General features: G+C 38.2%; 1 protein-coding gene across 2 annotated transcripts in view; it reads left to right on the top strand.

The window, feature by feature from the left end:
* The first annotated feature begins 2,271 nt into the window (after positions 1 to 2,271).
* The window catches only part of tiam2b (TIAM Rac1 associated GEF 2b), a 45,744-nt gene continuing 29,916 nt past the window's right edge, over positions 2,272 to 18,099 (top strand). Inside the window, exons 1-3 of one of the 2 annotated variants that reach the window (XM_017302352.2) lie at positions 2,272 to 2,382; positions 3,666 to 3,803; positions 16,082 to 16,149. The gene's annotated coding sequence lies outside the window, so the exon portion shown is untranslated. Of the gene's footprint in view, positions 2,383 to 3,665; positions 3,804 to 16,081; positions 16,154 to 18,099 lie in introns of both variants that reach the window. The other variant, XM_081602724.1, reaches the window with a different exon arrangement.

Raw genomic sequence — 18,099 nt, 5'->3', positions numbered from 1 at the left:
AAGTCTCCTCTGGTTGAACGAGACAGGAAGTGAACTGACTGGTGAAGGTGATGGATATAAATCAGGAGGACAGTTTGGTTGTGTTTCTCGTCTGACTGTGAATCTTCAGAGCAGCAGAAGATTCACCTGCCAGTTTGTTGAAGGAAACAAAGTGAAGATAGAAGCTCACTACCAACATGAAGGTATGATGTCATCACATCTGTCTCTGCAGCCATATTTTATATTGAGGAAGTTAAATTGTTGGAACGTCACTTATGTGTGAATACTTAGTCTTATGGATTTATTTTATCTTATTATTAAACAATGTATTTCTAATTTAACATAATTATTTTGGACACTTTGTCTTTCCACACCACAGTTTTTATGTAGATCTCCAGTTTTCTTCTCCATCATGGTGGTTCAGGTTCTCCTGGTTCTGAATCCAAAGTCTCAGACTCTCAGATTGATGTTCAGTCCACCATCATGGTGAAACTATGTTCTTCCTAAACCAGATGAAAATGATCCAATCAGGTTGCTGCTCCGTCTCCTCCTCAGGCCCCCCCGCCTCGTCTCCTCTGAGCTTCATCATGTTGACTCTGAAGATCACAGGACTGATCCTGATGGTTGGAATCACTGTTGGTATCATCAGAACCAGAGGTGAGGAAACTCGGCTACAATGGAGACAATTTACACACTTTAATCACTTTATTCTGTTTTTCACTACAGGATGCAAAAAGCCTCAGAAAGACATTAAAGTAAGAGAAACAATCATGAAAAATACATTTATTGACCTTTTATATATAGATTATAAATGACAAACATTTTCCCTCAGCTAGTCTTTATAGTCTTTAACTTGAGACATCTTAGAAGAAAAGCAGTATTTATTGACTTTTAATTGATTTTAAACAATTTTTTTTATCTGAGTAGTTGCTATAAACATTTTTCTCTGTGGTATAATTTGTGATGTTTTGGAATTTTCTCTCTAAATGTTCATTTAGTGTCTGTATCAGTTTTATCCAGTTAATCTCTGCTTGTATCTCAGGTTCGTTTTGCTGCTGATGACGACACAGTGAGCTTTGAAAATGATGGAGAACGTTCTGCTGCCGCCGCACTGCACTGAGCTTCATCACATCCAGGATGATTCATTAAAAAGCTTCATTTTAACTGTTAGCCAGAACTAAAGGATATTTTGCATTCAGTTATCTGCATATTGGTAGTAATTTTGATCTGTTAAATTCAGGATTAAATCCATTATAAATTAGTTATAAAGCTGCTTTTTTTTTTCAACAAGAACCTTAAATGTGCGAATGTGTTGTTTTCCTCCTTTTTAAATTCAAATAAAATCTGACGCATATTTGTTCTATTTTGAAGAACTCATATTTTATAATAGGAAATGGTGTGGAGCCTCAGGAGTTTACTGGTCATTCATTGGTTTATGTCCAGAAAGAGGGAGGAGAAAAGAGAAAAGACAGAAAGTAAAATATGGGAATTTGTTGCAGTTTTTTATTTAACAAACAAAAACAAAAGAAACATTCTTTACCATTATGTCATAAAAAAAACAATTTCCCAGAATGAACCAATACATTTTTAACAAGTAGATCATAAAATATGAACTTCAGAGTTAAAAAAAAAAGTAAACACACCAAAGGAACAATTATCCATGTAAACATATGACTATAGGGACAAAGAGAAAATAAAGAAAATCAAACTGCAAATTTTAAATGACTTTAAAATTTCCTGAATTTATTTATTTTTTAAAATGTTTACTTTAGGTTGTTTGTCTGATATTAGTTGTTGAATATAAATCAAAAACTCTGATAAATACATTTTTATCTGCAAAATGTGAAATTCTCTATGTTAGTGTGATGGTTAAGTGAGATATTCCTGCATAAAATCAAATAGAAATTGTAACATGCAGTTTGTTTCTTTTAGGATTAATATCAATATTCATTTTACTGTTTATTCTGGAACATTACCAGCTATTGTAAGTTGCATCCGCTGCTTAAACTGGATTTAATATTCGATTTAATATTCAATTAAATTAATCAAAATGTGAACATTTATTTAGTCCAAATGAAGCATAAAGATTTCAAATGGAAACTGCATCTTCTGCTTTTTTAATTAAGAGATTTTAAATTTTATTCTTCCAGGACTAAAGCAGTATTAATCCCCAGCCAGCAGGGGGCAGCAGTCAGCTGGTAGAAAACGGACTCCGGTTTTTGATCCGGTGGTTCTGGTTTTTCATGCTTGAATTCGGCTGATTTAAATCAGTTTCTCATAAGCAGAACTTGAAGGATCCGACCTTTTGGACATGGACCCTCTCCAGACCTCAGCAAGAAGGTTTCTGGTTCTTCCTGATTTGGATTTTCTCCTTGTTCATGGTTGGTGTGACCCATCTCTCAGGTAATCCGCCGCCATCATGGCTGGGACAGAAGTTCCTCCTCATCTTGTCTGTGTTCATGTCAGCTGCTGATTAATATTTATTTCGATCCAGATCTGAACCATTGTGTTTTCTGGAAGGAGGTTCTGGGGAACAGAGTCTCTTTCCAGATGCTGATTGTGGAAAGCAGCAGTTATCAGAAATGGTGTCAGATACAAGGGATGAGCAGGATTACATTTTCAAAGAAAGTGCTGGGATAATATGTATTTGACAACAGACTATTTACAATATATGAAAAATAAAAACTGAAAAGCATGTTAGCAGCAAAAAATAATTAAAATGTTTAAAATTGTGAAAATAACATCAGGATTGTGAACACTTCATGAGTTTGTTGGGAGCAGAAATGCTTAGAGTCCAACATCTGCTGAGAGGAAGGATCTCCTCTAATGCTTCTCCGTCCACTTTGGATGTCATCTTGACTTTTACCAAATATTTCTTTTTTTGTGATTTTCTTAAAATTACAGTTTAGGTTTTAAGTTTTTGCTTACAGCAGGTTGGGGACACATGAATGGGTGATCAAACTCACCCATTCATGCTGTGGACCAAAACCGTAGGTCTCATTTCAGACCAAGCAGCAGCATTTACAATTGCTGCCAAAAGTAGGAGGCAGACAACAGCACAGGGCATTCTGGGTAAAAACAGCAAAAACAAACGTGCAAGTCTAACATTAGCAGGAGAAATGCTTCGTGGTTGTTTACCAAAAACAAAAGAGAAAATATAACTATTAAAATATGATGCTACTTCATTTTTATTCACATTTTGCAAAGAAGGAAGTTGGTATCTTCTTCTGAGATTTGGGTTCAGCGCCCCCATAGGCGAGGAGGGTAACAGATTTTTTAAAAGGTTTCGCTGGTTTGAAACAATGGAGTGTGACACAAACACCCGCAGGTGAAATCAGAAGAAATGTGTTAATTTTTTTCCCAAATGTACGAAGTCTACTGAACTATCAGATATGAAAACATCCTAAATTTCTTCCGGCGATACGTTGGACAGTCAGGTGACACACAAAGACACTTGGGTTTTTTAACTGGAGAAAGATTCCAGAACCTTTGGATGTGGATCAAACTGACACACATTGGTACAGAAATTTACAGAAAACTTTTTCAAATCTGCCAGTAAATGTGGTCAACCCTTCCTGAAATGAATTCAGTTCATCTCATGAACCAGGAGCTGGTAGATAAAGCCGGTCCAGAACTGAAGAACTTTAAAAAACCTGAACATGATGGAATCACTGTGTTTGTCACAGAGGTGTGGTCTGCTGAAACAAATCCTCCTCCTCCTGTTGGGCTGCAGAACCCGCCCTCCTGCTGTCAGAACCGAGGGACTGGGTCGGTCCAACTCAGACTGGAGCCAACAGAGACGGAGGAAACTGCTTCTACTGCCGGTGAGTCCTTCTGCTCTCGTCTCCGTCCGTCTTCTGATTTCTCCTGGAGGATTTTCTTCCTCTCTGGTTTTCCTTCAGCTCTGATTCTTCCTGCTGATCCCTGAAACTGATGAAGTCAATGTCTCTAAAACCAAACAGCAACTCTGGTTATCAAGTACAGCTGATAACTAAAGAGGGAAGTCTTGACCTTTAAGGCAGTTCAACTTAACTTTAATTTTAAAATGTTAATATTTTATGATTAAGAGACAAAAAAAAGTTCATTTTATTTTGAGATTAGAGAGAAAATGTCACATTTTCTGTTCATATCTGTTTATTTCTCTCCAGTTTCAAAGCTGCACTCTGTTCACCAAAGATTAGTTCAACGGTCTGATTAAATTTATCAAGAGTTTGTTTATTCCTAATGAGATTCAAAGTTTTAAGAGCTACAGAGCTGTGAGAAAGTATTTACACCCTTATCTTCATAGCTGATAAGAGTCTCTAACTTCACTATGGAGGAAATTTAACTCTCTCTGCTTTGCTGAGTAGTTTTAATTCAGACACATTGGACGGTTTTCTACCATCAACAACCTGTTTAAGGACACAAATCATCCAAGCAAATTGGGTTTAGCTCAGGGCTTTGACTAGACCATGTTAATGTTTTTTTATTTTATTATTCGTAGGTGAATCTGCTGGAGAGCTACAGATTGTTGCTTTGGAGTGTCTTAGCCCAGCATCACAACTGATGGTTGGATTGTTTTGTATTATTTATTATAAAATGTTGCATTTTTTCAGTCATTTATCTTATTTTTTAGTTTAATTTTTTATATTATTTATTTTTTTATTTATGAATTTATTGTAATTATTATTAAGCCTCTATTTTTTATTTTGTTACTAGTTTATCTGGTGATTTGTTTATTTATTTTATTATTAATTAATTACTTTATTCATTATTATTATAGCCCCAGTTAGCTTGATCTTAAAGGTCTGATTGTTGTTACCTTCTGTCCACAGAATAATTTCCCAGAAGTCTTTGGGATCATTAACATGGTTTTAGGTAAATTTGAGCTCATTTAGGTTCTCATCTGTGTAATTCTGTTAGATTGAATTGTATTTGATCTTTATGATCTTTGGCCTGCTTCATGTTGCCAGACAGGTTCTGTTCATGTGATTTCTTTACGCTTGGTGAAATTGAACCATCACATTTTTTAACTTGTGGTTGAGTTGATTTTGTTTCTGGGTTTTTATATATAATAAATTAAACCATCATTTGAAATTTTCTCGTTTTTACTCATTTTAGCATTTTCGATATTTAAAATCTGTAAGAAACAAATATCTTTACAGATCTGTACATTAAATTTAAACAAATTTTGACACCAAATAGATTCCCAGACACTTGGGAATGTTTTTCCAGTAAAACTCTTAACAATGTTTCCATGTTAACGGCCTTACTTGCATCATTTTAGCTGAAATCTTCACGGTTCTGCGTTTCCCCTGCAGCTGCGTCCCGTCGGGGGGGAAAGCCTGTTGAGTGAATCCCAGCAGGTTGCTGTGCGTCTCTGTTGTGAGTAATAAGCCAACTCATTAAAGCTAAACGGCGTCCCGCGGGGAGACGGTTCAGAACCTCAAACCCCAACAGACCCTTATGTTCGGGTCGGGGAACCGGGCCGACCTTCAAACGTGTCAGAGGTCACTTTATTCGCATAATTGTAAGACAAACAGGTCCAGTTCAGGTGGTGGAATGGCCTAGTTAAAGTCCAAATTGAATGGCAAAGCTTGGAAGTTCTACTGATCTCCAACCAGATCTGATGGGAACGTCAGCCTCTTTGGGTCCCAGTAGAACCAGTACAAAGTCAATAATCGTACCGCCTTGGTGATCAGGGAGGTCAAAGGTCACCTGAGCTCTCTGAACAGTAGCACCTTGTTTTCGGAGTGTTGGCGCTGGACAGTCGAGTGTCCAGATGTCCCGTCCCTGTTCAGCAGCCTGATGGAAACTCGTCAAGCTGATAATCAGACGCTGATCAGCAATCGGGTCGGTTCCGACCAGCTGCTTCCTGCAGGTGGTTTACAGCAGCAAGCATGCAAAGAAAAAATCAAAAATGAATTTTATTTAATTTAGAATAAAAAATGTTTGTTTACAATTTTTTATTGATTCTTCTGATTTATATTTAGCATTATTTTAGTTTTGTTTTTATTTATATGTTTTATTTAGTCATTTAAATTAACTTTTTTAGTCTTTTTATATACATATTTTTATCTGTTTACTTTTTGCCTTTGATCTTTTATTTCTTGATTCATTCATAATTGATTTATTTCTTTTTTATTTTATTTATCCATTTTATTTGTTATTGTTTTTTTAACTATAAATATTTTGATTTCATTCACTCCATTTTTATTTTACATTGTTATTGATTTATATGCATATTTATTTTTTTTATTTAACAGTTTTTTGTTTAGACATTTTTAATTATTTTTTTATTTATTCATTTTTTAAAATTTATTTTTAGTTTTATCTATTTTTTATCCAGTTATTTTCATGATCAAACATAATCCCACATTCTCAGATCTTCTCAGACCTGTTCTGTAAAGATCCATGTGGTCATTATAATTCTGATCTGAAATAGTTCACAGACTCATTTGAACCGATTCAGTCCGAATGTTTAGACGAAGAAGAACCACTTGCCTTAACCGTCGGTCCTCCAGTAAAGAACTCAGACTCTCAGGTTAATTTCCCTGCCATCTCAGTGGATTTTCCCCCTGATTAACCTCCATGTTGTTCTGCAGAGCAGCAGAAAACCCAGCAGCACGAGACCGAGCTGATAAGATCGGACTCTGGATCAGAACTCAATTAGAGCTCTAAATCCAGCAGCTTCTGGCTGATTGGACTAATTAGATCAGAACAGAGTTTGTTTTGTTGCTCTGCTGCATGTTTGAGATTCTTTAAAGCGTGAGCCGGCTCCATGGACCGACTGCAGGAACTGAGTCAGAATGTTTCGGGTTAGATCTGTTAAATGCAGATCTAACAGCCAGGAGTTGAATCTGAATTTGTTCTTTTGTTGGTGCTTTTAAAGCTTCATTTCCACGTTTCTCAAGGCAACTTTATTTACATAGCACCTTTCAGCCGGAGACAACTCAAAGTACTTGTTCAAAAAAAAGTTAAAACAACATAGAAGAAAAAAAATTAAATGCAGTTGTTTATTTATGCACTTTTATTCCACTCTGATGGAGACAAATGTAGGATTTTCTTTATAAAAAAGCGTTTAATTGTCTTTATCAGCCATTTAAGCTTCATGTTCAGGTCTGTTAAAGTTTTAACAAGCTTATTTTAATCTGATTTTTCTTAGTTATAACTAAACTTTAAACTGAGTTTAAACTTGTAGGAAATGAGCAAAATGCAGACGGAGCTGAAAAACAGAAAAATGAAGCCGGTTTGTTGCAACCAGATTAATTTGGAATCTGTAATTCAGGGTTTTTCCTCCACAAGCAGCTGAATTAAAGAGCGACCTCCCCCTCAGACGCTGCCTGATTACTGAGAGGAAACACTGCAGCTCATCATAATGAGGTTTATTTACAGCCTGCAGCTGTAATTTCAGGAGTCTTCTGTCTGCGCAGAGCGGCTCCGGTTTGCATGGGGCCCCAAACGCTGAGCGGGAGCTGCAGGCTGGGGGACTCAGTCCGGCTAATCTGATCAGACTTTACATCCAGAATGATGAGAGGATGAGTTCCTCTGACTTTTAGTAAAATGTTCCATCCTAACAAACTCTAGAAGAGACCAGTGATGGTTTCTGAACAAGAGTTTCATACATCTGACCCAACGGTGTTCAACCTGTGGTCCAGGGGCAATTAGTGACTCCTGGATTCATGATTTTCTTTTTTTCTTTTTTTTTGGCCTCCCAGGATTATTTCAAGTATAAATTGGGGCAAAACTTTATCATTTGAATCAAAATCTACTTACAAAAATGTCAGATGCAACACAATGCATGTCTACTCACTGACTTGTTCACATTGTTGCACCAAAATCTACTTTTAATTGATTAATTTAAAGTTGGTTAAACACAGGAAGTCATTTCAAATGAGAACTGACCTAGATCCTGTTGTTACTGCTGAGAAAAGACTAAATATTTTTTTGAAGCCCAAAATATCAAACTAGCCACATTTCTTTTAACAAGGATAAACTATTTGAAGTTTTGAATCTACAATCATATTAAGCAAATGTTTAATTAAAATAGTTAATGCTTAGTTTATTGTTGAGTAGATAAAATTATACATTTTTATGATGCAACTGAGTCATTTTTAACAGAGAAGTATGATGACTTCCTGAATGCAGAAGGAGCAGAAGCTTCTTAAAGAGACAGAATCCCAACTTTAAGGAATTAAATGTTGACGTAAAATTTCTTTTAAGTCATATTTGCTATATAAATATAATTTTTATAACAACTGGGGGTAATATAGTTACTTAGCTGTGGCATAAAATGGAACCATGGCTAAAAATAAATACTTCCCGTGTTGTGTTCATGACAGAGTTATATAACAGAAAACTAAATATGGAAGTTATTACTCCACCCAGGACAGATGACATTTTGTCCTCTGGTGATTAGATGTTGATTCTTTGAGAAAATACTGAATTTTTCATGAAGTTGTGTTTGGTGTTTGGTTCTGGTGGGAACCAGGTTCTGATCCGTCCTGCAGCGTTGCGTCGCCGAGTCGCCGTTCTTCCAAACAGAAACTCTCAACGGCCAACAGGGATCAACGTTTCCCCAGCAGCTGCTTCCAATTATTCCCAACAAGAACAGCCTCTCTCTCTCTCCCCCCATGTTCCCACATAATGAACTGCCTCGCTCGCCCGCCCGCTCCACAGTGGGCATGTCGTCATGAATGTGTTATTAATGTGAAAACACTCAGAACAGACTATCAGTGTTCAGATTTTCTAATATTTCGTCTGTTTTGTTCGTTCCAGGCCAAATTAAATGTCCGACTGTAAATATTTGGGATTTTCAGGAAGCTCCGCGTTGGGAAGGTCGTCTCTAGTTTCTTTGTGGCTACAGGACAGTTTCAGCTTTAATTCCTCATAAAACTCTCCTGGTTTCCCTCTCAGCCTTTTCCCCAAACTATTAAGAGGATTCGTACATGTTTGAAAAAGTACCTCGTTATCCTGGATGAATCTTTCCATCCCTCAGAAAAATGCTTCCTCATATCAAGGTCGGCTTTCTGCTTCTCTGCAGCTGTTACTCCGGTTTTCCTTTGCTGCTCAGCATTTTTAAACTTGGATCGGCTTGGAAGAATAAAACTCGGTCTTATCCGGCTCTGGATCAGGAACCAGTTCTGCAGCAGAAACCGAAAGAGAAAGATAAAAAATCTTCCATGACTGACTTCCTGGTTTCCTGTCTTCCCTGAAGCAGAGATATTTAAGTAACCTTTTGAATTTGTCTGAGAAATCATTAAAGAAAATCTAATTTTAATATTTATGCAAAATGCAGATCAACACTAACCAAAGACAAAGCATTTTTTATTTTTGTAACTCCTGATATTCCTGTTATTACTGCTCTGATAAAAATGTTAAAGGGGTGATGTAAAGTTTTTCCCTCATCAAAAACATTCCTGTAGTGTCGCCTTGATCCTTTCATGCATGTTTGAGAAGTCATTTAATCTCCATGGTAACCATTCATCTGAGCAAAATGACTGGATGGATTTAGCCTCGCCTTTGGGACGTAGCTCCTCCCCCACTCAGCTCCTTCAGACTAGCCAGCAGCAATTAGCAAACACCTGGTGGAACTGCTTCTCAGAGCAACGCTGGTAAAAACATTGTGAAAGGATTAGTAGAGGAGCCATGTTGGGATGACTTCCAGAAAGAGCAGGAGTTTTTAAAGAGACACAGGCCAAAATTTCAAGGCGTTAAAATACAAAGTAAAATTTCTTTTAAGTCATACTTGATATATACAGCATTTTATAACAACTGAAGTAACGTAGTCACTTGATTAAGCTGTAAATGCCACTTGGTGCCTGGAAAACAAATAATACTTCCCTTTTAAAGTTGTATTAATTAATCCACAACTTTCAGTTTTTCTGCAGTGTAGATAAGCGTAGATATCAGTTTAATTTAAACGAGTCAGGATGAAGCTTTGAGAAAACATTTTCTGTTCGAAACTCGCCTGTACCTTCACTAAGAGCTATAAACTAACACCATGAAAAAAAACACAAACAGTTATTTCTTTCCTCTGCTCTACTGAACAAAATTCACCACTAAACTAATTGCAAATAGTTGTTTTATTACATTAGTTTTTTTGTTTAAATATAAAAATGGTATGTTGAAAAGCATGGTGAAGGATCTGTGATGCTGTGGGCCTGTTTGTCCTTGCCAGAGTGCCTGGCACTACGCCTGGTTTCCCTCTGGTGTAAAGCTGAAAGCGAGCCGCCTCCGGCTCTTTCAGCAGGATAATCATCCTAAACATCAACACAGAAACGGCTCACTGGACGCAGAATCAACTCCTTCCAGAACCGTCTCGGTTCTAAATCCCAAAGCGAAGCCGGGTTTGTGATCCAGCTGTGTTTTTGTTGTGGTTTGGAGCTTTGAACTCGCCCTGTTGGTTTGCTCTTCCTCTGCCTCAGATGTTTGTGTTCCTCTGGTTTGTAGAAGTCGGATCAGGACACAATCCGCCTTGTTGCTACAATCTGACATCACTCTGATGTTTAACGCAAATATTTCAGTAAATAACAAATGAATCAGAACCACATCAGTGGTCCAGCTCATCTGGTTACTGCAGGATTCCTCTCAGATAATTCTGTGGTTTTTATCTGCTTTCATCCTTTTGTTTCCCAACGCCTGGTGATTGAATTTCTCGCCGTGTTTCTGATGGCAGTGTTTTCCAGCCGGTCGTTGCGTAACGAGCCGAGCGTTCCTGAGCTTCCTGCGGTTTCTGGGGACTCTGGCAGCAGCTCTTGTGTAAAGTTACAAACTCTAACTGGTTTGTTTTCACGCAGGAGCTGCAGAGGCTGTCCAGGCATTGTTTGAAATCACACAACACCATGTGTTTACATGCTCAAGAATGTCAGTTTTGTTTTTTAGATCTAAAAACCAATAGTGGAACTGATTCTGAGTCAGAAACCAAAATGTACTGGAAAGGTGCAAAAACAACCCGTAAAATGAGCATTAAGCATGTTTGCTTGCTGGTTTGGGATAAATAAACCTGAAATGGTTTGGAAACGTTCCACTTTTCCTGCTCATCGTGTCCGGACAGCGACAGCGGCACAGGAAATGTGCGACTGGGATGTTTGACCCTTCGTAAGGTGTTTGATTCCAAAGCGTTTTGGAGGAAATCAGCGTGTGGCGCTGACGTCAGGCTGTTTACCAGCAGGACGGGAAATTCCCACTCCGGCAGCCAGATGTGTCTCCAGTTTATCTGCTGGTCGGTTTGGCAGGAAGCCGACGGTTAAATATAAAAGCTGCTGCTCTGTTTTTAACCTGCGTCAAAGAAACACGGGAAGCAGGAGATGGATTCTCCAGCTTTTAATCCAGACGCTTGAGCTGCTCCACCTTCATTCATCTGATGTTTAAACGCAAAGCAAGCAGAAGGTGCATTCACAATTAACAATAATATTACGGGTTAATTAGCCTGTCATGAAAAAAACTGCAGGTTCATTTTCAAACTTATATTTTAACAATGTTATTCATAAAGATGTCTCAGTTAAGGTTAGCTAAATGCTAGTTAAACATTTAACAGGCTAAATATGCAACTCCAAACTAAATTTCTAGATCCAAGCTAAATATTTAGCTAGCAGGCTAACTGAATACTAAATTAAATTTAACCTGCTTGCTAAATTTTATGTAATCTGAAGTGGAGAAAAAAACTTGGACATTTCTCTGATTGAATGTTGAAAATTTGCTAGGAAAAAAAAATCAGATTTTGCCATTACACTCTCAACTTTTCTGAAAAGACATGAAAAATATTACATTTTTGGATTTTTTCTGAGTTTTCAAAAGTGTTTATTTTTAGAAACTCAGAATTGTCCTTATTGTTGAGAATAAATAATTCTATGTTTTCCTTCTATCTCTGTTAGCTAGTTGCCAGGCTAAAGCTAAGCTGAACCTAAAGGAAATGACATCCATCCATCTACACAGAACATAATCAGCTGTTCTGTGTAGGTTTTTTAGAGAACAGTAGTGAACAAATGCTGCGACGGACTGGCGACCTGTACAGGGTGACCCGGTCTCTCGCCCGGAACGTTAGCTTCAGATAGGCACCAGCATCTCCCGACCCCATTAAGGGACAAGGGTGTAAGAAACTGGATGGATGGGTAGTGAACAAATGACCTTGCAAAGTTTTTAAGGCTTGCATCCTACATCCCTTCTGACCCATTTGAGGTTGTGATCCATACATTTATTGGTTACATTACTGCAAGAAGCTGCAGTAACTGGAAAAACTGCAACTCCTGACTGGAAGCAGAAGGCTAAACAATATCGCCCCTGTATTAATAAATGAAATTCATGAATTCAACTCACTGACTCTTCTATAACCTCGTACATCTCAAACGTAGCATGGACAACAAATAATTCTCCACAATTTCTAGAATTTTTCAGAGTTTTACTCCTTTTTTCCTGTCTACATTGGCCCTAATGTGCCATTGAAAACATCTGTGCTCTATCGTTCTTGAACTGAAGTCAGGGGCCGCAAATGGCCCCCGGACCACACTTTGGACACCCCTGCCTTGAGCTTATTTAGGCATGTTATCATGATGCCCTCTGGGTCCTTTCTGGTCTTATTCACCTGGGTTAGACCCAGAATCCTCTGAAAGGGCCTCATGAATCTCTTCTGGTTTTGGTAGGACCCGCAGGATGTCCTTGGAACGACCTCCAAGTTCTTCTAGGCTCAATAAACCAGTGAACCTTGAATAAGTGGAGTTATGATGAGTGGAGTGAGCAGAGGACCAAACTCTTTGTGTTCATATCGGCGGCTCTTCTGTCTCTGATGTCTGAGATGTTTTCTCAGACTTGATCCGTCTGCTCGGTCAGATCAGCTTCATTTCTGCAGCCGAGGCCAGAAAACACTTTGTCTTTTGTCTCTGACATACTTTGTCCACTCAGCGGGTTTTCAGTGAAAGTTTCGACATTCCTCTGAGGCTCAGACCAAACCCGGCTGGTACAAACCACTAAACACCTCTGGGATCATTACCTGCCCCGAAACAAGTGGACCTTTCTCTGCTTTCCACACGTCCTGCAGCTCTGCAGCCGCTGAGCTTATTTACAACCAAAGCAAAGCTCTGTAATCACGTTTTTTGGTTACAAGGGAAACTTTGTTGACCAGCGCTCTCTTTAAACCACAAAATCACTCAATCTGCAGACTAAAAAGGTGCAGCGAGGGAAACCAAACACCCTCAGACCTTTTGGAGTAGAAACTCCTGAAGGAAAAGGTCAGCGGTTATTACAGCTCCTGGTCTTAATTGTGTTTTGGCAGCACTTCCTGTCTGTTATGATAAAGTTTGACGTAACGACTTAAACGAAACAATATCTTGGAGCAGTTGGGTGGAGACCACTCCAGCAGGCCTTTGTTTGGACTTTTGGAGCACTAAGCAGCCTGAAGAGCCAACTCCCTCACTACAGCTCAGATTGAATCAGGTCAGAGGTCAACACTTAGACAGTCACACAATGGCAGACCTCTGAAGTGCAGCTCTGCATCGCAGCGAGCGCAGAAATACCTGCAGAACCAACAGCACATCTTACAGCTGCTATCAGTCGCCTTGCTGAACTTCTTAAATAATTTTTGGCTTTTGCAAAACAATTCATACCAAATGTAATATCTGTATCAACGAACATGTCAGAGCCTCAGAACGACAAGTTCTTGTTTCCTTGTGTTCTGATAAGATTTTGTTCATGTTCTCAGAAAAACACTGGATGTTCTGTTGTTAAAGTTAAAGTTTTCATGTCATCCATCCATCCTTCCATCCATTTTCTTGCACCCTTATTCCCTCAGTGGGGTCGGGAGGGGTGCTGGCGCCCATCTCCAGCCAACGTTTCGGGCGAGAGGCGGGGTACACCCTGGACAGGTCGCCAGTCTGGCGACCTGTCCAGGTCGCCAGACTGGCGACAGAGACACAGAGACACACAGGACACACAACCATGCACACACACACTCATACCTAGGGGCAATTTGGAGAGGCCAATTAACCTGACAGTCATGTTTTTGGACTGTGGGAGGAAACCGGAGTACCCGGAGAAAACCCACGCATACACAGGGAGAACATGCAAACTCCATGCAGAAAGACCGGGCTGGGAATCGAACCCAGAACCTTCTTGCTGCAAGGCAACAGCTCTACCAACTGCGCCACTGTGCAGCCCAAGTTTTCATGTCAAGTATTGAAATTATAGATCAGTAAAGGCGTAAGTGTAGATAAGATTCACATTTACGCCTTTAATGTAACTTGTTGATAGATTATGTGACGCAGAAAGCAAGAAAAAAAACTAAAGTATCAATAGGAACAAAGACAATCTCCTAAAGGAAAACTGAACCTGCAGTTATGTAGAAAATACATTTCTTCCTAACAGCTTCCCTCCTCTTCCTCTTCCTCTTGTTCTCTCTGGCTGTTGACCTCATCCAAATGTCCTTCCACTGTCAGAAATGTAACATCGTGTTTGTTTAACTGTAAAAAATTTTTAAAAAAAGCTACAGGCGTCTCTTTAGGTTTCAGTCAGGTGAGGGACGATGTCCACCTGTAATAAAACACACATTCACGCTCTCCGGTGAAATAAGTGTGTTTTCAGTTGGTTTGACCTCCTCCAGGCCGTGTTGATCCTGCGGTCGGACTGTATTTACACAAACTTGGAGCTAACCACAGAATCCTGCTACATTCTCAGTGTTTACATGTGTTTTATGGATGTGTTTGGGTTCCTGCTGCTCTGCAGTCTAGTCTGACATAATAAAATGAACTGAGCAGCTTCAGCTCCTTAAGTTTGCAGATAAGCTGCAGCTTTTTGAGGGAGAGTAAATCAAACTGTCACGGTTTTTATGTTTGGAGCGCTCAGGGAAAAGAAAACCCTCTGCAGCGGCGGTTGTTTTAGTTTGGACTCATTTAGCAGCAGAACACCACAAGCAGCATCAAACTCTGCAATTTGAGCTGCGATGACTCATTTATTTCACTAAATGTAGCCGCTTGAAAATCAAAGGTTCAGTTTTAGAGCTACGCATGAAAACATGCAGCTCAGTCCTGAAAACTACACTCTGAGGTTTGTTAGCTATGCAAAACAAAATGTTTATGAAATTTGTCCAAAAAGAAAACATTTCCACACAGATTATAGAGAGATTTTTGGTAAATTAGTGGGAAATAGACAATTGTACATAAAAGTAGAATTAAACCCAAAATTATTCTGACGTCTGTTGAATTTGTGTTTAAAATAGTTTTTATTCAACCTAAACGTCTGGCAGGAAATGAGACAGTTTTGTTCTGCAGAGAGGATCATCAATCCAACTTTTTCTCCAGTTAGTGTCTCTGCAGACCCCACACATGCTTGACATAAACTGTTTAGACTTTTACTTTCAGGTTGGTGCTACATGGAGAGATCTCTGATGAACACTTAAAAGTTAAAATGTGACTGATGTGATGAACATTTCCCAGGTCTTCATCTTTTATAAAAACACAGGATACATTCATTATTAGCAATTTTTCTCTCAAAAATCTTGCAGAAAATTGTATATTGAAGTTTTCCAGTCTGGGTTAAAGAACCGTCACAGCACAGAGTCCAAAGGGTTTTTAATGATATATTCTCTGCAACAGATAGCGGTCACTGTGTTGTTTTGGTTTCCTTCAATGCAGTGGGCCCTCAGATTCTCTCCCAGAAGGCATCTGGGGCCTGAATAGACTGAATGACAGCAGACACTCGCCTCCTGTTTTGTGTGTCGATGTTCCTTCAGCACGCTCCGTCACTGAGGGAATCCTGCATCAGTTCTGCTGTCAGAGACCCATTGATGCTTTTTCTGGTCATTTACCCTGAGCTGAGGCCTCCAGCGGTCCCTGAGGGGCCTCTAGGGGCCCTATAACTCAGTCTGAGAGCTGTGTGTCTGCATCAGCAGGGGTTCATTTATTTAGTCGTTTTTGTGGTAGAAGTGAAGATAAATCTGTTTCATGTTTTATGCAAGCTGTCCATGCTTATTAAAATGTACATAATCATAAGATGTGGTCTTTGTGGCAGATCTTTCATGCATTATGATCTTTAAACATACAACCAGAGATGTGGCTTCATCCTGCCTGTAGATGGACTAGACAGATAAATAATATGGCAACTTAATTAAACTGACTTTCTCTCCTTCTAACAGGGAAGGATTTGAAGCAGAAGCCAAAATCCTGGAGTGAGGTTCAGACTCTCTGATCAGCAGAGCTTCACGTAGGTTTGTTTTCCTTTTTCGTTTAGTTTTCCTGTTAATTGTTTCATTTGGAGCAAATGTTCAGTGATCTGCTCCATCTAGTTTGGGTTACATATGATATTTTATGACGTTATGGTTATGGAAGTGGAGCAAAACTTATTTATGCCACTGTTGAATTCAGATTTTAAATTATTTTAATCAATGCAAGAGTTTAATTCTGACAGGAAATTAGATATTTATTTCTCAAAAGATCAAGAAACAAAAGTAAAAATAGTGCCAGTTCAAAGAAATATTTGGTCTGTTTTTATAGGGAATCAAATGTCATGTTAATTATTGTCTATATTTATCTCAGTAATGAAACATTTCTTTGGTGGCGACCCAAGTTTGAGATTGGAATGTCTCCTTTCCATCACCCTAATCTTGAGCCCCCTTCAACAGATGCTCCTTCAGATTCTCTACTAGGTTTGTATAAATGATTAGTATTTTAATACTAAAATAAAATATATTTAAAAATGCTAACTTGGTCCAAAATCAGAGCTGTTAGCACTCCCAAATGTATATTACTACAATGTAGGTCATTACTTTTGTGGAGTTTTTATATAATTAATCCAGTTATAAACATTTATAACCATTCATAAACATTTTATGAAACAATGATTCACTTTTAAGCATTCGTCTAAGCTAATCGCTCCCACAGGGAGTAAGGGCTAAAATTAGTTAAAACAAGTTTAACTGGTTGCCTGGTTTTGTCTTAAAACTAAATTGCTTTGTGAATTAATCTAAGAGAAATCTCAAATTGCATGTCAAAACATAAACAGTTTTTAAATATATCTTACTGCACTATATATAAGACAAAACTAACTTACAAGTAATTTCTTAGTGAAATATAAGAGTTTATTTGAAGTAAATAATTTTACAATTCTGACAGTTTAATTAAAAAGACAGTTTTTCCATTACAAGTGAAATAATCTGACAGTCAGCTGATCTGACTGTAACTCAGCTTTGATTAATATTCAAGAATTATTGACTTAAAACAAGTTCCTACATGTTACTTTTAAGTTAATAAAACAAAGTTATGAAATTTTCACCCAAAACAAGACAGAAATTCTTGTTAAGATTTTCTGTTTTTGTAAAACATGTTGAATGTAACAACTGACAATTTTTCAATGGAAATCTTGGCTTTGTCTAAAATATTCAATAGATCTTTGTCTTGTTTTTGAGTAGCTGTTTGACTTCTTTGTTGGTTTTTCCATATTTTTTTTCATGTGTTTTTCTAAAATTTGCAGGATAGACAAGTAATTATTGGTGTTGGGAAGCTGTTTTATATTAAATACATTAGATCTGTTTGGTTTTAGTGTTCATTCAGTGAAACCGACATGGTGTTTTTACTTGTTTTTATCATACTGGTCCAGTCCTCGTTTCATTAACAAGATAATATCTTCAGGTTTTCTCTCATTATTTGATCATCCTGTTTATAAGCGGATTTAAGCAAACCATTGGGGATCAGAGGGTGTTAAAGTTTCCTGCACATGTGTGAACAGATGAAGCTGATCTGACTGTAACTCAGATTTATTGGTGACCTGTAGATAACCTCAGCTGGTTAAGGTAAACCGTGTTTAATCCAGGACCAGATCTGATTATTCCCCCGGCCAGCAGACTGTTTGATAGGATTACAGACGATCGATTCAATGGAGCAGCCAAGCTTTCTTTTTTATTAGTTTATTTTTGATCATTTGATAATTTTTGGTGTCTTGCTGGTGGGTTTTAGGACAAGAAAATGTGGAGATTTTCTCAACCAAATCTGACCAAATGTCTGATTCACAGAAACGTTTGGCAGTTTGTTGACCTGAGAGTTTTTGGACCTGAAGCTTTGTGCAGTCCATCTTGTGTTGAAGAACTTGGTGGAGTTTTTGTTGTGTTGTTTTGTTTTGTTTTTACTCAAAGTTATGGAAGAATTTATGTGAGTCATT

The sequence above is a fragment of the Poecilia reticulata genome, chromosome 21, assembly GCF_904066995.2.
Source record: "Poecilia reticulata chromosome 21, P_reticulata-male-v2, whole genome shotgun sequence".
Lineage (NCBI taxonomy): Eukaryota > Metazoa > Chordata > Actinopteri > Cyprinodontiformes > Poeciliidae > Poecilia > Poecilia reticulata.
This window is presented reverse-complemented; position numbering and strand designations above follow the sequence as displayed.